This window comes from Ambystoma mexicanum, chromosome 7q (assembly GCF_040938575.1).
Source record: "Ambystoma mexicanum isolate Mex_15411 chromosome 7q, UKY_AmexF1_1, whole genome shotgun sequence".
Classification (NCBI taxonomy): Eukaryota; Metazoa; Chordata; class Amphibia; order Caudata; family Ambystomatidae; genus Ambystoma; species Ambystoma mexicanum.
In genome coordinates, this window is record NC_090941.1 from 852,419,601 (window position 1) to 852,441,227 (window position 21,627).

A 21,627-nucleotide genomic window follows, 5' to 3' on the forward strand; every position below is an offset into this window, starting at 1 on the left:
GGCCTGGGACCAATCGACCTCCCTTTTTTATTTTATTATAAAAAAAGAGGACTCCCAAAAGAGGTGCAGAAAGCCCTCGACAAAATAGCTGGGATAAAAGCCAAGGGTTGACCAGACATTCAAAGCATATTTTCTTTTATTTTTTATTGTGCATAACTGTATTTAACAGTTTTAACAAAAGAGGCCTTTCCTCTTGAACTTTGTTTTGATTCTTTTGAGTTGGCTTGCAAGGGTTAAATCTTTTAGTATTGACCTTCCTAAGGGAGAGAGTCCAAGTCAAGGCTTTGCAAGAAGTTTCCCATTGCAAACACCGGTTTCCGATTTAACCCATTCATCAGAAAAGCCCACCAATAATCTTCATCCTGCCTAGAAAATTGTGAGTATAGGTGGCCAAGATGAGTTTCTGTGTTAGAGACTAATGCTGGGCAGTTGAGGATAAGGTGCTTCAGACTTTTGATTATGTTAGACTCCTCAAGAAAGTTGAGCGGATTTTCTTGTTTGGGAATATCAGTAGATAATTGATGGGCTCGTTTATTTTTTGTTCGAAAGGAGGCAGGTGAGCAGTGGATTTATAGCTCAACGCTTTTGTCTGCGTATCACACCAATCTGTTTCCTTGAATTTCTTTGCGGTTTTGGTTGGATTTGTCAAGAGTTCATCTTCGGTGCTTCCTATCTCTTCTAAGATTGTCTTGTTTTTACTGATCCACGCTTGAAGCATTTTATTGGTGCCTTTCTTCATTTCCTCATGGATAAGTGCGTAGATTTTTTCTTTGGAAGATCTTGTTTTCCTATATAGCATCAGACTGTTGAGAGACACTAGTCCTTTGAGCGAGATGAGACTGAGCTCTCTTCTTATCAAAGCCATTGGGGTGGAGGCTGGAAGTGGCAGCAATTTTCTCCAGAGAAAACCTTCAAGTTTTATCCAGATGGTTTTGGGGATCATTGGCATGACTTCCGCTCCATAAGTGAGGGCTGGAACCACCTTTGCCTTATAGAAGGTGATTGCCGCTTTGAGCGAGAAGCGACCACATTTTTTGTCCATCAAGATAATTTGATTGGTCAAAGTTTTGTTTTTAAGGACCAGGGTTTCTTGCATCGGCAGTTCTCTAGTTTTGTTACTGAGGTTGATTCCCAGATATCTGAAGGTTTAGACTTCTTCCAGACGTTCTTTTGCAAGAAGCCATGCACCGTGCACTTTCCGTTTAGATGATTTATCCAATCGCATCACTTTGGTCTTAACCGTGTTGCTTTCCAGGTCGTTGTTTTTGAGATATTCGTGCAGGTTGTCCAGTTTTCTCTGTAACCCGATCTTGGTTTGATCAATTAAAATAATATCATCTGCATAGAGCAGCCTGCTGACCTTTCCGGTGCCCAGAGTTGGTGGGAGGGCTTTTACGTCTTTTTCTGAGTGTTGGTAGTCTCCTGTATAAGCATTATACAGTGCTGGAGCCAATGGGCATCCTTGCTTCACTCCGCGGCTAGTTGGGATGTTTGTAGAAAGTAGGCCTGTACCGTTGAGTCAGACTCTCATAGATGACTGCGAGTACAGTTCTTTTATCGGTTCCAACAGAGAGTGAGGGCAGTTCCAGTTAAGAGGTTTTTTCCACAGTTTGTCTCTATTGACTTTGTCGAAAGCTTTAGACAGGTCAATAAAGGCCAGGAACAGAGGAGGGGCGCCTTTCAGTACTTTGGCCTTAAAAATGCTGAGAGTGAATATGTTGGCCGTTGTGCCTAGGATTTTTGTAAGCCAGTCTGGAATGGATCCCAAACTTCAGATGAGGAAACTCAAACTTTGAAGCTGTCCAAAAGAAATGATCCAAAGAGCTTCCCGATGCTGTCGAGCAGTGCGATGTGGCGATAGTTGTTTGGGTCACCTCCTTCACCTGATTTATATATTGGTACCACGTTGGTGGTCTTCCAAGACGAGGGAATCGATTTTGTTGATGAACAGGATTCAAAAATTTCAGCCACTAAGATCGGCCAAGGACCAGGGTTAGACTTCAGGTCCATGTTTGAAAGACCATCTAGGCCGGGGGCACGAGATGGTTTAAGCTTTCTGATTTTACTTTCAATGTTGCTTGTGTTGAGTTTGATATCCCATTTGTTAGCTGCTCCACAAGGTGTTGCAGTTGAGTGCAGTGGTGTATCAAAGAGAAGAAGAGTAATCCAGGACTCTTCTGGCATGCTAGCTATTAGGTTATCTTGTATTGTGGAGCCTTTGGTTGATATAAGTGACCAAAAGGCCTTTGTTTGCTTACCACTGAGTGCTCTCAGCATTGATTCTGAGTCTTCTTGGTAGAGTTGGATTTTGTAACCTTTTAGCCAGCTTTTATACCGGTTGGTGGCCGCCAGGGCTTCAGCACAATTCGCAGTAGAGGGGAATCGAACAGCCTTTCTTTTCGCTCGTCTCATGATGAGTCTCCTTTCTCTGAGGACCAGATTGTTGTTGTGATGAGCCTTAGTTGGTATTTTGCCTAGTGGAAGTGTTATAATGCACATTTTCAGCAATGAGCTTGCTGCTCAGTCACAGGTCATCGCTTTGAAAATTGGCCTCGACTTGCATTTTTTTGGAACCACGTGGCATGGGCATCATGACCCCTCACTGCAACAAAAAGTTTGTTTTGACAACTCTTTATCCCATTAAAAGGGAGAAAAGGCACTCCTGTGCGGTCTGAAAGCCCATGTCATTGTGTTTCTTTTGTCAAAATGTCATAGCCAACACAGACACACTGAAAGGTTGCATGGTGATCTAATCACTATAGAGTGTTTACCATCTGCCTGGTGTATTACGAGTCTGATGTCGGAGTCACCACTGACCATGTAATCCTAAAGGGACAGCATTCAGTTGTCGCTGTTGATTTCTTTCTTGATTCTTGAACTACATGTTCATTTACCTTCTTAAAGATAATGGCAAAAAGAAAAACTTTGAAAATGACAGTTAAAATACATATCAGCACAAACATGGCCTAGACCACCACCTCACCACAGCCCCATCATTACCGTTTCCCCCAGGTCTGAGTGCATTAGGACCCTTGTGATGAGAGATCAGAGGGAGGAATGCTTTCATGGGTTATGTCACAAATTGAGAATAGACCTAAGAAATATTTCACCCCCATTGCTCTGGATACTTCATATTGAATGTATAATCTGTCCTGCCTGCTTGCGTCCAGTGCCATATGCAGAGGGCAGGTAGGTGAAGGATCAAGCGAAGCAACAACTCTAGTGCCAATGTGCAAATCTACACAGAGGACAGTGGGGGGGGGGGCAGTTTATTTACTAGCAGAAAGCACTGATAGCCCCACTGTTCACAGTCTACAGCAGGGTCGGACTGGGGCATAAAATTGTCTCGGGCACCAACATAAAAATGGCCCACAGTTGCAAATGGGGTATGCATTCCTTTTGGAACATTGTTTTAATAGTACCCAAGGTGGAGATTTTTGATCAAATGTGTTGCAAATTGTACGTTTAAAAGAATATTTATTCAGCCACAGTTGTCAAAACTATTAGCCGCATAGTGAAGTCACTCATCAAACTGGCCCACTTTGGCCAAAAAAGTGCCCCACTTTAACCTAAGAAAACTGGCCCAAACAAGCATTTTGCATTTTTGGTTCGCCCATGGGCCTGTTGCCCTAAAGGCCAGTCCAAGCCTGGTCTACAGAGCTAAAGTTGTTTGTGGACATGCATCAGAAGGGCATCCAGTTAATTTCCCCCTTTTGAATTCTGTGATGTGTAGATCCCCATCTTTCAAATTGGTGGGAAAACCCAGAATTCTAAGATAAAACAGAACTGGATGGCGATCCAATCTATGACCATGAGAAACTTAAGTTCTTGAATCTAAACCTTGGGGGAGAGTAATTCGATATGCATGACTTCAATGGCGGTCCTTTTTTTTTTTTTTTACAATTTGCACAGCCAGAGCAAGAGCTGTTCCAATGTGTGTTTACTCAGTGCTGTAGGACCTTAACTTACTGAACTAATGGAACATGATGCCGGACCAGGCTGCATCGATTCATTTCTGCTCCTGCTGGCTGAGTGATTGCTAAGCAAAGTTCTCCTGGTATCCACTGTTTTGCAAGTCACTGAACGTTTTATTACATTTGTTTACATACAAACAAAAGGAAAAATAAAATGCTCACTTTCAGTTCTGGCCCTCAGCTCACCCTGGTGATGTCCCTATGGTCTTGCTAATTGCAAATTGAAAATCGGGACAATCACCATAGAAGATGTGACCTGTAGCGCGGAGAAGCATGACTGTGTGAAAACCTTTAGAATCTGTATGCTGCCTTTCAAATAAATAATGCCTGAAACAAAATAACTTTGTTCTAGGTTGCCCATGAAATCCAGGTCTGGCGGAGTCTATGAACTGGAGTCTCTGGTGTGCTTATAGAGCCAGTCAGCTCATCGTTCCCAGATTTGCATGGGCAACACAAAGGTTCAGGCACTGGGCAGATTTCACCACAATTTGCGCAAAGTCGGCTGATCTTTCAGCCGACTCTACTCTACTGATCACAGAGAAAGAGATGGTCACAGCAGCAAAGCTGCATTTACTAATATGGACTCACTTTCCCTATGCTCTTGTCTGCCAAACAAGGCCCCCTTGGCAAACGCAACATCCAACAGTGCAAGACCAAGACTGCGCAGCACTTGCTTACTGCAGCCTTTCCAAATCAGATTGAGAAGCACACTTAAAGGTATAAACGGTATACCGGTATAAACAATGTCACGGTTATGATTGCTCAATGAAGTTGTTCACGGTATCTTTAACGGTAACCGTTATACCGTTACATCCCTATGCCTTATGAGACTTTTTAGAGCTCCAGAACGAAAGAGGGAGAAGGATTGTATCATACGGCTATGTGCTAAATTATGGTTTCTCTTACATCAGTCTTTGAAAATGCAAGGAAATGATTCTGGGGTAATTAGTAAGCTACAGGGTAATTTGGCAATGCAGTTAATGAAACACAGCACCTAAAGGTGGAACTAGAGTGGTCTAATGCAGAATCGCAACGTAAATGTAGCAATATGTATACTCAATTGGCTCAGAGGGATACACATTTTAATGAGAGTGAACAAGAATTAATTAATGCATATAAAAGGGATTTTAGATGCAATAAGACAAGACAAAGATGATGCCATTTCAGAATTACAAACACTTAGAAAGAATAACATGGAGAAAGATAAGGAATTCCTTTCTGTAGAATAAGAAATAGTTAAATTGTTGGAAGAGAATGACAAGAAAGACAGAGCTTTTGACCAGTGCCAGGTGCAAATAAATGCAAATAAATGAGCTGCAAGCCGTGATCAATAAGATTAGGGAAGAGAATTTGAATCTTTGTCATGAGGCAAAACGACTTCATGGACAATGCAAGAATCTGGAACAGAAAATATTTAGCCTAAAATCTCAGGAAAGGCGACAAGGCACTACATTCAATGGAGTTGAGGTTAACCCCAGCTCTGTCCAAGGGAACAGTGTACCAATAGCTGTTCCTGTGGCCAGACCTGATTATAGCCCTGGTGGGGTATGACTCACCAGCCGCTGGTTACAGTCATTCCTGTCCACGAGCAACAGAAAATACACACCAAAATGCACCATGTAGCTCTATCAAAATCATGAAGTCAATCAAAACTTTGATTAAACCATTCAAAAAGGGAGGCGATTGTTGCATGGAATACCATTATGAAACGGTCTATGATATATTCAAAGCCCTCCAGATAGCCAGGGAACAGTATAGACAGTACTTTAACCTAATGCTTGATTCAGCAGCTGCTAGTGTCAATCAGGGTCTCAATGAACAGGAAAACTTGTCATGGGCGGATTTTGAGAAAGAGGTCAGACATCAGCTTTCCCTTTATCAGTCAATACAAGATGCAAAGAAAGCCACATACACAATGACTTTTGTCCTCTGGCCAGTTCCTCCAAGAATTAAAAAGATCATTCTCACACTTTGATGTGGCCTTTAACTATCATTCTGTAGACGGTCTCCAAAATAAACTGTATCCCATTTCGTGAATTTGACAGGGAAAAAACACTAGAATGGATAATAGAACAGGGGACCAAACTATATGAAGTCATTTATTGTCAGAGAGAGGAAGGGTCTAAGAATAAAGAGCCAAAAACAAAATTTAAAGAACCCACACCAGCAATAATGGAGGTAAAATCTGCAAAAATGCCACTTGAACCAGCCCAAACCCAGGCAAGAAACAACATGACACCTAGTTAGAGGGGCATGCCACCACAGAGGACACCACCCCAAACTCCTACGTTCCAATAAGTTTATCCAAGCAATAGAGAGTATTATATTAGCCCTGGATAATGGGGCAATGTCCCTAGGGTGGGAGTTTGCCCCGATATGTCAAGCATGAACACCAATTGAAGTAAAATGTACAATGGCCCGTACCAGACACTGGGGGCGCAAAGCAGATTTGACACTAATACGATGGTTTATGGCCACCAAGAAAGACCAAGGTATGTGGATAGATTCATTGAAAATGGAAATCAGCATTGGGGACAATTCACACTAAATGAAAGACAAATAGGGACTATGTCCCCCTCCATTATAACCAATCACCACCACCAGTCGACCATGGTCAAAGGATGGTCACACCGCGTTCCCCACCTCCTATGGCCCATGAGTTCAGAAGTAACACAAATAGAAATCAATCTCCTGAGAGGTACCAGAATAGGCCTAATCATGGTGAGTTTAACCAATACCGGCGCAGGCCGCAAAGAGAAGAGTCCAGAGACATGGACAGGTTTCAATACCTAGAGGCCCAGGTCATAATGTTGTCTGAACAAATAGGAAAGTCTGTGCAGTTCAAAAACAGCAGCCAAGTGAAGGTGTAGAATGCCTTAGGAGTGAGCTTGTGCGTTCTGACAACAAGTGACTGTCTAATAGCCCCTGCACTGATAAAAAGGCAGAAGATCATGAATCACCTTTGTATAATGGTCCTGAATTGCCTGCTGATTCGAAAATAAGAACACAAATGAATGAAAGGGAAACAGGGAATGCCGAACAAAACACAACAAGGATTTATGGTTCAATTTAGAGTTGAATCAGAGTATTGAATTGTGTGAAGATGAAGAAAAAAAGGGGAAAATGAACATGAAAAACCTAAAGAACAGAGAGATAGGTTTAAAAAGAGCATCCAATGTGAAAATAAAACACAAGATGAAGAGGTAGGATTAGTAGTTAGAATATCCTCCCTTAATAGTCAGAATACTGTTGAGCTCCAGATAGAAAAAACGGTAGCTCAAAAGGAGGGTACAGGTCAGTCCCCTGAGGAGTATTTTGAACTACAAATATTCCAAGAGACAGAAAGGACAGGCACCATGCAAAACACAGCTAACTGTCATGTGCCAGAACATGACAGGCTGATATGTGACACTTGTGAAAACGTTCAGTCAAAAAGCTGCATTGTGAACATTGGTGGTCCAACGTCAGAGGGGCAGTCAGTAGCTACACTCCAGATGGGTTCTGAGCACAGGAAATTAGACCAAGAGGAGGGGAAAGTATCATTTCATATGCCCATGTCTTTAGCAAGAAGTGAAAATGGGCTGAGGAAGGTGAGTCCTGAAATCAGCAAAAACTCACACTTTTTGTGTGTAATAGAGGAGGTTAAGGACAGTATTATGCTCCTATTACTGTGTAAGAAAAATGTTATGCATTTACAATGAAAGACACGGGTGCCCAGGCCACGATAATGTCAAAGGAGCTGGTAAAAAGTATCAATGAAGGAATAGCCCCACAAAATCACATAAAGGTGAGACAAAACGAAGGCCCTGTGCACAACTTCAATGGTGAAAAAATACTTATCAAAGGTGTCACGGAAGTTGACATAAAGCTAGGGAAGCATAGGATGATACAGGAAGTATTGATCACATCAATCAGTGAAATACCTTTCCTCACAGGGACGAATTGCCTAAAGAGTTTGTCGCCCCTCATTGATGGGTAAATGAGGTCTTATGGTCTCTAGCCAAAAAACCATTGAGGCCTAAGAAAATAATGATGCAAAACAACAATGTAAGAGAATGCCATGCTGTGGCTAAGTCAGAAAGTGCAGTGGAAGTATATCTTCACAATGGCTGTGTGCCTAGTGTCATTCTCATTCTCAAAATCATTCTCAAAGTCAAAATCAAATCAATGTGTCAGGGTGAAATGCGAGGTGAAAAAGAGAAGCAGTCTCTGAAGAATTATTTGGACACCAAGAACAAATAGGAAATAGATGAAAACACACTGCGCTTTTACCTAAAGGAAGAGAAATGCAAGCCAAATGTCACTCCAGAGATAAACACACAAAAACACACTTCAACCCTTTCTGAAATATACATGGCAGATGGACAGCCATGGATCTCTAGCCATGTAAATAGACACTCTGAAACGATAGAAGCCACTTCAGCACTTGAGCATGAAGTTTCTTTAATGAGAAAGATAATTGACAGGGAGGAGATCCAAAATTCAGAATAAAGAACCAACCCATTTTTGGTTTGGATGATACAGAGTCAGGGCAAAGAATTGTGGGAAGATGCATGTTAAAGATTACAATTGGTCCTACGAGTATCCATCACAATGTGTGGATCGTGAGCGGTACACAAAATAAATGTCACCTGGTAATTGATATCATGCACAGAATGTGTATGGTGTTAGACTTTTTAAATCAAAAGGTTTTGTCCATATTAGGATGGGCTGCACCCGAATTTGAGGACAAAAGACAAACTTATCATTGCACCAGATGGCACTATATGCAGTTGAGTTACAGGTGAGAAAGGATGTTACCATCCCCACATTCACCAGGCAAGTTACAATAGCTTTAAAATACAGAAAATGACAGCAGCAAAAAGATTCTGATGCACTCATATGTCTAAATGAATCCATGAGGCAGCAAGGGCTAGAATGAGAATATATACCACTGATAGAGATTGGGGACGGACCCATTAAAATTCTGGTGGACAAAAAAGGGTGCCAGGACATTCATTTGGAAGATAGGAATAGCAATACAAAAATCTCATTATACTGCAGATTTCAGTAATGCAGTGATTAGGAACAACCCTGAAAGGTATGTGACTGCACAGGGTGAGATGCCAGAATCCTTGGATTCTCAACCTAAAGGAATCTTTAAAGTTCAGTCTGTGTATCCTTATGAGTCAAGTGAAGCAGCATACTGTCATCAAGATGATTTTCCCATGCACTTGCACGTTCTCAATTTCACTGGGACTAGTAAGATCACTGTTTTGTTCTCCCCTGTTCCCCTCCCTTGCCTTGTCGCGCTCTGAAACACTTGTGTACGAGCACAATAGAAATAAAATATCAATATCAATTGCATCCTATTTGAATTAAATGAGGCTAAAACAGAAAAGCAGCATGCTGAAATGGAGGTCAGTGTTCCAAAATATTTAAGAATAGCAGCCCTCCGAAGAGATAACGCCAAACGGTTAGAGGAAAGCAGACGTTCCTCCGTTAGAGGACTTTCCAGAATTCTCTAAAATGGTAGAAGAGCAAATTCAGGCTTCAGAAGCTTGCACAAATGAAGACGACCAGTTGGGAAAAATATTTAGGAAATTCAAAGAGGTTTTTTCCAAAGGGACATATGATTATGGATTAACAGATTTGCATGTTGCCACATTACCAGAAGAACATGGTAGCAAATTCGTGTTTGTGCGACAATATAGGTTGCCCCTGGCATGTTTGGAATCGTTAGCTGAAATAATTTAAAAAAAAATAGAATCTAGAGGAATTATTAGGCCCATTCATAGCACATCAAACACTGCCATATTAGGTGTGTTGAAACCTAAGGGCCAATGGCGTTTGTGTGCGGATCTACGACAATTAAACAAAAGGGTACCTGTTTCAAGGTGGCCACTTCCATTTATTGATCAGGGTCTTGCACAGGTTCACAGGTCAAAGGTGTTTACCACATTAGAACTTACATTTGGATGTTGGTGTGTGCCACTGGCTGAAGATATCCAAAACTTGTTTGCATTTTCTTTTGACAAACCACAATATGAGTGGTCCCGAACACCTTTTGCATATTTCAATAGCGGGAGTGAATTTGGGATATTCCTGAGCAAGGCGCTTCCTGATGCAGTAGAAAGGGGTCAATGGTTTACGTGGATGATGTGCTGATTAAGAATGAGAATCTGGAAAGCCATTTCAATGCGATTAGACATGTACTTAGCCTGTTACAAAAGGCTGTGGCAAAGGTACTTTACAGAAAGCACAATGGTGTAAAAAGAAATTGAACTTCTTAGGTTATGAGGTGACAGAAAATGGGTAGAAGAAAGTGGAAGCAATATACATACATTGAAGAATCCCACCAATCTAAAAGTATTAAAACATATGCTTCAAAGTATTAAATGCTTAAAAACAGTATTAAATATATATATATATATATATATATATATATATATATATATATATATATATATATATATATATATATAGCGGGATCAGACCACTGATAAAAATGATGAGATCTGAAGAGTAAAAAAATATTAATAATCCTCCTCTAAAAATATGCCATTTTGTTTATGTATGTTAAGATATTGTTATTGTCTCTATGAGTGGGAATGATAGTTGTTTGTTCAAAGCTGGGGGATGTGTAAAATATTCTGATGCCTGGATTTTAATGTATATTACATTTATTTTTTATAGAAAATGCAATTGGGAGCAACACATACATCTTAAAGTATTTGATGTTGTTTTCTCCTGCAGTGATGTCCGGTGGATCCCAGCAGTAGAAAAAAGGCGAGAGTATGTAAGAACAGTTAGGGGCTGTGAGTTACAGGGGTCTATGAGATTAGCATGCATATGTAGTGGTAGTGGGTTTATGTAGAAAGACAAAGAGCATAAATGGCAATTTTAGCCGGCACGTATCATAAATGCAAATGCACACATTATTGCATGGAACTCATGTTTAAAAATGTTCTATTTCAGGGTAACATTTCATCTGACTGGCTTGCTCTATATATATACATACTAACATAAACTAACAGGCTAACCCATCCCAGTAACCTGTAACATGTCACTAAAAAATTAGTACAAATTGGTCTAGATGAAATAAATTGAAAACGATTTGGAAATGCTTTTCTGCAATGAGGTGTACGTTATGAGCTGTGTGGTTTCATTCAATGAGAATTTTAAACGTGCAGCATAGCATGAGTTGTGAAGATGGAACATGCTCTCTGTGAGACACCATTGTTAAGTCAGGAAGCCAAAGGGAAGAGAAATGTATCTTATTGCTGTACAACAGTAATACCACGTGGGGGCCAGTGGGATGATCAGGATGAGGGGAAGACTTATCTTTTGAGTGACAGAGGAAGATTATAAGTGGAACTGTGGGTAGCTGTGCAGGTCAGATGTGCAGGAGTCACTTGAGAGGCAGACATCAACTGACATCCAGGTCGTGACACTCTTCAGGGCTTCCCCAGAGCTGGGCTGAGGCTGTGTTGGCAAGGTGCTGGGGTTGTGATATTCCTTATCAGTGGCGAACCAAGTGAGAAGGTTTTCCATGGTCAGCGGTGTCGGAAATCTCGCCAATTTATAGATAAATATGATTCACAAGTGAGGATTTTCCACATGACAGGTAGCCAGACAGGGTCAGTAGACTGTTCTCATGTATACTTTTTATTAATGTTTAGAAACAATACATCTTCAAACGTTCATGAAATCAAATTGTTGTGTTGTTGTGATTTTTCTCTCTCTCTCAAACTGCATTCCCTGCCAATTTCTCCATGTACAAGGGCATTGGGTAAGATAATGCTTGGAGGAACCTTTTGATGAGTGCAAACTTTGTAATCTAAAATATAATCTCCTATTTGTGTACACATGGCTTAAACCGCATGGTGTATTTTATCTGAACAACTCTGAAAAAAATTAGGATATAAAAGCAGAAACTGAAAATATTGAGTCAGGTTTTCATTACATGACTGCAATCATAAGCACAGAGACTGAGAGTTCACAGGGACTAGCCCTATTTTACTATAGGTGGTAATACATTTTACCACAGGTGGTGAAATCTGAAGTGAGCTTTTGGTTGTCCTAGTAAGTGAGTTTAGAAGTGTATGGTGTTTGTGTATCCAATTACCTGATGATATAATGGTTTGCACTTTCGCTGCTAGAGCATGCCTCAGCATCATAGATAAGTTGCTGATAAGAAGTGATACTGTCACATACTAAGTGTATTATGTCCAGTAGCTAGTACTTTGAAAAACGCTGGGAAAAAAGGAGGGGAGTGTTACTACTATAAATAGGAAAGACACCAATGCATCACTAAGATGATAATATAAAATAATAAGATATGACTATTTACCACAATAGTAAAACACCACAAGGATAGGTGTAACTCCTCCAGAAAATATATCTAACAGACTGCTAGCCCACTTGGGCAGGATTAACTCTCAATACACCAGCCGCTGTATATACCAGATGCTATAGGTATATACAGTGTTGTGACTATGTTGTCTGTAATTATGAAGACTGATTTGCAAGTTTGCACTTTGAAGCATGTAGTCACTTTATATAAATATAGAGGTGAGAAGAAAGTTTGTTCATTCACTTGGGTGTGATTAAGTGTCTCTCTATATAGCATAGGGTACCAACCCTATATATGTTATATATATATATATATATATATATATACATACATATATGTATACATATATAGGGTACCAACCCTATATATGTTATATATATATATAACATATATAGGGTTGGTACCCTATATATATGTTCTTGTTTGACTCTGATAAATATCAGGCAGGGTGAGAGGCACTCTCCATAGCAGTTCAAAATAACCTTCGGATACCAGACTTCCTTGGAGAAACTTCCTTTATTTATGTTCAGAAAACAACACAGCGACAAAAGTTAAGCCGTAAAAATTCGGTGCTCCCATAGTGTTGTGAAATAGTGTTGGGACGTTAATGCGTTTCACAGCAAACTCGCTGCTTGTTCACAACAAAATCCCCTAGTTGAACAAGTGCGTATTTTACAGAAACAGGAAGAAAGCAGCTGGTGGCTAATTGCAAAGGAGTAAAAAGAGGACTTTTTCTTTTTTCCAGTACTCTTTGGGAAAACCTTTCGGCCATCATTAAAAGGTTCCCCAATTGTGAGATTGAGTACCTGCTGTCATGGTGTTATGCAGAAATGCCTGAGGTGCCCTCTACCCCATTAAACAGGATAACTTTATTTAGGGGTTACATGGTTTCCAATTACTATTTCAAGTTTTTTCAGAAAATGTTTCCTCATTTTTGATTGTTAGTTTGCAATGCAAATTCATACTTGAGATTACCATATAATCAAGTACATAATTCACAGGCAGCATAGCAGCGCAATTTTTGTGACGTAACCTTTCAATTGCTTGAGATCATTTAGTTCAAGCCCATACTTATTGGTGCTATAAAATCAATTGCATAATGCATAAACAGCATTGCAACACAATCAACTACATTTACTTTCCCAAGGTGCATAGTGCATAAGCAACCAGTGAGGTTCATTATTATCTCGGCCACTTACTGTTTTGAGGTTACATCATCTTGCTGCCACCAATTACCACAGGTTTGTCTGAGAGTGGCGAATAACTGCAAGTATGCCTCTGCATGTACTGTATCCACAGCCAAAAAATTATGCATTTTCTTTGCAGTTAGCAGGAATTAAACCCTCAATTCAGGACCCATAAATTCTTAAAAATGCATAGTACGAAAGCACCAAAAATGTATATACATTGGCAACATACTGTTCTTGCGAACAATACAATTCGTTTTTAAAGTACATGGTGTAGAAGCAGCATGATTCGCAAGCAGCATGTTGGAAATGCATAGTACAAAAGCACAAAAAATGTATATATATATTGGCAACATGCTGCTCTTGTGCAACAATACAATTCGTTTTTAAAGTGCATAGTCCAAAAGCAGCATCATTCATCAGCAGCATATTAGATATAATGACAATATAATACATCTGTGCATAATACAATTAGTTCTACAAAGTGCATAGTGCAACAGCAGCATTATTAGTATAAAGTGCATAGTGCAAAAGCGACACCGTACCTCAGCAGCATATTGCATTTTTAGCCATCCGGCCTTTTATTGTGGTGCATAGTAGGCTTTGACAAAGTGCAGGACTCAAAGCCTCAAGTGTGTCCGTGGAAAATCACTTCACCTGATTACAAATTGCATCTAACTTTGCCCATTTCGCAATAGTATTAACCAACCATAAAGCTTTCTAAAACACTTCCACTTGTCAATACAGTGTACAAAATAGCAGAGACACAATCACCAAAATAGAAAGATAAAAATATATTAAATCTGGACATGAAATTAGAACTTTCAGCAAATCATAATTTTTTAGCACCGTGTCCACAAAAAACGTTTTTTAGGAAATGGCATCATAGTAGAATTCATTCTGAGGTTAATCAGTACATTTTATTTTCTACAACCAGGGCCACGAGCAAGGGAAGGTGCATATCTCATTTTCCTATAAAGGTCTAGAGTTCCTCATCGATGTTGTGACCATTCGGATATTTGCTTTCAAAATCCAGAATGCAACGTTCTCTTTTTGTCTCAATAATTTTTCTTTGTCACCTCCTCTTGGTCCTGTTTCGATTTTATGGATCCCAGAAAAACCGAAACTTCCCATATTTTTACTGTGGCATTCTGCAAAATGTTTGGCCTTCGGGTAGTTTACATCGCTATGTGCAATAGCTCTTGTTGGATATGAATCGTTAATTTGAACTCAGTGCAACCTATATACCATTTCTGGCAAGAACATGTGAGGATAAATACTACATAGTCAGTCTAACATGTCATTTTGTCTGGTATCTGGATCATTTGTCCTGTGATGGGATGTTTAAATGAGCCACAGTTATTGGCATATTTATAATTATTGCAATGTGTGCATTTATAAAAACCCGCCTTTTGATTTACTAGCCAACTCATTTTGCTCTTATCTTCTTCTTGGGTTATATAACTCTGAACCAGAGTGTCTTTGATGGAACGGTTTCTTCTGAAAGTTATTTCAGGGTATTTTTTTTTATCTTTATCTGCCATGAGGATCTTCCAGTGTTTTTCAAGGATTCGTCTGATTGAAAATGATTGGGAGTCAAACGCTAGGGTAAGGCGTTTACTCTCTTTTTCGGCATCAGTTGTGTCCTTTTTGTTAGATCCTGATAATAGGCTTTTTGTCTCTCTTTTAATCTTGCCTTGAGATATGCCCTCTCAATGACTTTCTTGGGGTACATCTGTCTTCTGAAGACATGAGCTGTAATTCTACTTTCTAAATCATAGGCCTCTAGTGTACTATTGATTCTTCTTAACCGTATGAATTCACCATACAGGACTTTCAAAATAAGATTTTTTGGGAGCCCACTGTTGGCATGTAATGGTGTGTTGGATCCTGTGATTTTTCTGTGCAACTCACAGGTTACTTTTTCATTCACAATTGTTACGTTAACATCCAAGAAAGTGATCAGTGTGCGGCTATGTGCTTCCGTAAATCTCAAGTTGTTGGAATTTTGACAAAATCCAGCCATCTCTTCTCTATACCTTTCCAGATTATAAACAAATCGTCTATAAACCTTAGCCATAGTACCACGTTATTCGCGAACCACGTTATTTGTGAATTCATGATTACAGTCTGCCCATACTTCTAGTTCCTCCCATGCTCCCATCGTTAGGTTTGCATAGGAAGGCGCAAAGGTAGTGCCCATGGCCGTCCCCTGCATTTGTTTGAAATATTAATTGTGGAAAAGGAATACATTGTTCGTGAGACAGAAGTTGATCATTTCCAAAACCATCCTGATATGTTTGAGGTAATTTAGAGACTTGGTGTTAAGATAATGTTGACAGGCCTGTTTTCCATATTTGTGGTCAATAGACATTTAGAGTGATACCAGGTCCATAGTCACCATCAAATACTCTGGTTCCCACGGTATGCCCTCAATATGGGTCAAAAAATATGTAGTGTCTTTGACATATGATGGGAGAACAGATACAAAAGGAAAAAGGACTTCATCTATGTACTTCGACATATTTTCCAAAGCTGAGCCTATAAGGCAAACAATAGGTCTTCGTGGTGTTATTTGTACATTTTTGTGAACTTTCGGGAGAAAATAAATAGAGGGTGTAATCGAGTTAGTTATTGACAAAAACTTGTGGGTCTCCTCTGTCAATGCCCTTTTGTTCCCATTCTGAAAGGAACAGATTTATTGCGGTTTCCAGTTCCTTAATTGGATTGGTGGTAATCCTTGCATAACATCTTTTATCATTGAGCTGCTTATATGCTTCTTTATATAGTCAGTTCTGTTTTGTATGACTATATTTCGCCCTTTATCTGATGGTTTGATAATGCAATTCTTTAGCTTCTTTCAATGCTTCTCTCTCTTGGGCTGACATGTTATCCTTGAATGTTCGCTTGTGTTTTATCCTCCGCAGATTTTTCAAATCTTTAACAACTAGGCTCTGAAATGCCTCAATGTTGCTCCCGATATTCATTGTAGGATTAAACCTAGACTTTTGTTTCAATTTGCTTTTGGCTGTCCAATCTGTTCTAATATTCAGTTCGTCAAAATCAATAGGTTCATCTTCGGCACCTAGATCTGTTCCTTTTTCTAGGCCAATTAGGTCTGATAACACACTCAATTCTTTTATTTTAACCTCTGTTTGCCCGGTTTCTTTCTGTGTATGGTATTTCTTATGAACCTTTGTTGCAGAAAATGTCTTTAGATGTATTTTGCGTATGAACTGTTTAAAGTCAATTTGAGTTTGTACATAATCATTTTGAGCATTGGGGCAAACATTTAAGCCTAAACTCAATAGTTTATTTGGCTGGCAGTGAGAACATGTTCCGATAAATTAATTATTTTGAACTTGTTGTCCTCTTCTTGGGATGTCTCACTTACTTTTCCTCTTTCACTTCTGAGGAACAGGTGAGTGTCCCTCCCATCAGCGACCCCATTTGAGTGATTTTTGGGGTTTATTTGCTCCCCCATGCCCTGCGTTGCCCCGTGCTTTCCTGGCCTCCCCTTCCTGGTTTCTCCCTCGCCCGCCCGCCTCCCAGCCCGCCCCCCACCCATCCTGGTCCCGCTCCCGCCTCCCGACCCACCCATCCCCTCCCTTCATCACGGGTCCTCCCAGGGCAGCCCTCTGCCCGGCAGCCCCCAGCGGCTAAGGGCCCCGAGGCCAAGGGCGGCTCCAACAGAGGCGGCTCCAGAAAGTGTCTGCAGGTGTTCGCAGGGGACACCAAGGAAGCCAGCAACCAACAGACACCAACAAAAACCGTGAGTGTGGCATGGGTGGGGAGTAGAGCAATCACTCTACTCCAGAAAGCTCCTGTGACTCTAACTTACCTATCAATGGCCTAGACTGCTACATACCTGCACCATGCATTATTAGAGTGATATGTGACCACCAGCCCAAACCTATTCATGGCGGGACAGCAAACACTGCCTGCAGTATAATGCTAACCATACCACGAGTGAACCACAAAGACGAGCCTGCGCCAAATCTAGACAGAAATATGATTGTTAGCATATGCCACACTTAGATGGATTCTCAAGTTTTATGAATCTTAGCATGTCCACACTTAAATAGAATTGTGAATGTTAGCATGCCCACTCTTAGATGGAATTGTGAATGTTAGCATGTCCACACTTAGAGAGAATTGTGAATGTTAGCATGCCCACTCTTAGATAGAATTGTGAATGTTGGCATGTCCACACCTAGATAGAATTGTGAATGTTAGCATGTCCACTCTCAGATGGAATTGTGAATACTGGCATGTCCACACCTAGATAGAATTGTGAATGTTAGCATGTCCACTCTCAGATGGAATTGTGAATACTGGCATGTCCACACCTAGATAGAATTGTGAATGCTAGCATGTCCACTCTCAGATGGAATTGTGAATACTGGCATGTCCACACCTAGATAGAATTGTGAATGCTAGCATGTCCACTCTCAGATGGAATTGTGAATGTTAGCACTTAGATAGAATTGTGATTCTTAGCATGCCCACACTTAGATAGAATTATGAATGTTAGCATGTCCACTCTTAGTTAGAATTATGAATCTTAGCATGTCCACTCTTAGATGGAATTGTGAATGTTAGCATGTCCACTCTTAGATGGAATTGTGAATGTTAGCACTTAGATAGAATTGTGATTCTTAGCATGCCCACACTTAGATAGAATTATGAATGTTAGCATGTCCACTCTTAGTTCGAATTATGAATCTTAGCATGTCCACTCTTAGATGGAATTGTGAATGTTAGCATGTCCACTCTTAGATGGAATTGTGAATGTTAGCATGTCCACACTTAGATAGAATTGTGAATGTTAGCATGTCCACTCTTAGATGGAATTGTGAATGTTATCATGTCCACACTTAGATAGAATTGTGAATGTTAGCATGTCCACTCTTAGATAGAATTGTGAATGTTAGCATGCCCACTCTTAGATGGAATTGTGAATGTTGGCATGTACACTCTTGGATAGAATTGTGAATGTTAGCATGTCCACACTTAGATGGAGTTGTGAATATTGCCTGCGTCGCATCTAGATGGAATTGTGAATGTTAACATGTGAAAGATGCATTAAGAAAGCGTGCCCTATAGCCTCTCCATGAATTTAGAAGTGTGCCCAATAGCCTCTCTGGTAAACTGAATTTAGAAGTGTACCCAAGATCCTCTGTGACAGTTGCATCTAGAAGTGTGCCCAATAACCTCGCTATGAATTTAGTATGGTTCCCAATAGACACTCTGTGAAAGTTGCATTTAGAAGTAAGTCCAATATCCCCTCAGTGAAATTTAGAAGTATACCCTAAGCCTCTCTGAGAGTTGCATTTAGAAGTGTGCCCAATAGTTTCTCTAGTAAATTGAATTTAGAAGTGTTCCCAACAACCTCTCTGGAAAAAGCCTCTCTGAAAAATTGACTTAATAGTGCGCCCAGTAGCCTCTCCGTAGAAAATGGAATTTAGAATTGCGCCCAATAGCATCGCTGTGAAGGTTGCATTTAGAAATGTAACCAATACCCTCTGTAAAAGTTGATTATAGAAGTGTATCCAATAGACGCTCTGTAAAGTTGAATTTAGAAGTGTTCCCAATAGCATCTAGTAAACTGAATCTAGAAGTGTGCCCAATAGCCTCTCTGTGGAAAACTGTATTTAGAAGTGCGCCCAATACCCTCTCTGGGAAAGTTGCATTTAGAAGGGTACTCACTGAAGAGCATATAACCGATCATACCACGCCACCATGCTTACTCTCTCCTTACATCACTACTCAACTAGAACACAGAGATACTATGACACCATTCGGTATAACTGTTCTCATACCAACATTCCGCCGCTTACTCCACATCACTGTATGTAAACACTGCTGGTTTTACACCCCCAGCCAGGCGTTTTCCTCAGGCCTAACGCAGCCACATCCGTTCCAGATAAATCCTGCCAGAACAAACACATTTCCCTGATCTCTCAACCACCACACCTACCGCTAAGAAGCAGCTATTACACGAGTACTGCACGAGCTGCACACATACCCGGTGCTCACACGCACCTTTTGACTCTCCCTACTCTCTCTACTGATCTGAACTTCGGTTCCCAAGGGCGTTCAACCTACAAGCGCCTTCAGACCATACCAATGGTATATAAGGCGCTATATAAGTGCAAAATAACATACCATAACTTTCCAGAGCGCAGAGATCTGACCGCGGTATTGTTCATTGCATTTCCTGCTCCTTTGCCCCCTCCTCGTTTTCGGCCACCTCTGCCTCTCCCCCGAATTTGATTGCCACCTCTTGTTTTTTTTTTTTGCCATCTTGGCGTAGTAAACGCATTTCGTCTAAAGAATTTAAACAAATGTTTGGTTAATCCGTCTCACTACTTGTGAGGTCTGACTCTGAGGCCGATGAAGGTTCACTTGTGCCACCCTCTATTTCTTCAGCTGGCTTCGTTGATTTGACCAAGGATGCTTGTCCTACTTGATCAAACCTCCTGGCGAAAGTGTAAACTCTTTCTTAATCTTCCTTATCACATAGAACTTTTCTCTGTTTCCTTTGTTTATCTCCTATTCGTATTCAATCAGATTCTTCTCCATCATGCTTTTAAGTTTTTTTTTTCCATCTTCAGTTTCTGGTATTTTTTTCAATTGATTTTCTACCTCACTTATTTTTTCCAATATTTTAATCGATCACCACCAGCATATTTCACCAATAACTGTAAAAAGGTTCTGGACCTTCCATTTGTTGCATAACTCCATTCTTTGAGCATAGCGGGATCTTGTTCCTCAAAAGAAGGAATAGTGAGGATCCTCAAACCCCGTGGGATTCTGCCCACCTCTATGTAGTGAGTGAGTGTTCTTCCCACCATTTGCTCACTTCTTTTCGTTGGAGTTTTTCTAGCTCTTTTAGTAAACCAATTTCACTGCAACCTTTAGGTACTTCAGCAGTAGGTATTGCAATATTGCTGACTTGTATATATGTATATATACATATATACAATTTTATTTGTAGTCTTAAAATTCAGTTTTATATATATATATATATATATATATATATATATATATATATATATATATATATATATATATATATATATATATATATATATATATATATATATATATAACTGAATTTTAAGAATACAAATAAAATTGCTTAAAGGTGGTTACTAGAATCCTAAACCCAAAACTTCTTCTCAGATAGGCTCCTTTTGTGAGAGCCTGCAAGGGTACATTCTGCTTCCTTAGGATTTCTGATCAAAGGCAGTTTAGAATCCACTGCCATTCCAAACCTTCACTCCACATTCCTATTTAGCTTTCTTCTAAAGCACTCCACCATGTTTGCCTGGGTCTGACCCCAATCCTCGATCTTGATTTGTGGAATAGCCTGATCTCTGGATAGCCATGTTAAGGAATAAACATGTTTTCTTCCCCCACACTGCCTCCTTAGCCCCAATAGTCTGAAGCACCTTCCCACCCAATGCACCGCTGCCACTCGGCTACAGATCCTCACATGGAGCAATTCTCTGGTTCTGACGCGCAATATTTGGCATATCAGATTATAGACACAATCCAGCCAAACATTCTTACACCCAGGAAGCTAGGCCCTGGACTACAATACACTTGACAAGTCCACAGCACTAGAGATATGTGCAATACCCATGTAGTAATTCTTACCATTTTCAGAATTGTCATTGTTATGGCATCACGTTCTTTATCTATTTACCTGTGTTGGATTGAATATTGCTCCTGCAGTGTTCAGACATTTGTCCTGAGCTTATGGTTCTCATCTGCCTGTGGACAACTGTCGCCATGAGAAGAGAACATTTGGATATAGTGAGATACGTCCTTACTCTCTGATCCACAATATCTGCTTAGTACGGTTTTACACCATTTTTGTTTAATTTCTATCTGAGCAGTAATTGTGTTTTTTGTTTCAAGTGAAACTAGCTCCTGTGCATTGGACCAGTAAAAGAAATCAATTTCTGAACAAACGTCATGAAGGAAACAAGACATTGTTACTAGAAGTACAAAATGGCAATCAAACAAATATGCTGTTAAAACCTATCTAGTTATGTAATGTGGAAGAGAGAGTAAGGACCTATCACACTATATCCAAACATTCCCCCTCTCATGACCAAGT

At 40.1% G+C, this 21,627-nt stretch overlaps 1 protein-coding gene across 5 annotated transcripts in view; it reads right to left on the minus strand.

Annotated features, from left to right (window-relative positions):
- DEUP1 (deuterosome assembly protein 1) overlaps positions 1-21,627 on the minus strand; it is a 688,113-nt gene that overhangs the window by 247,411 nt on the left and 419,075 nt on the right. The window lies entirely within an intron of this gene.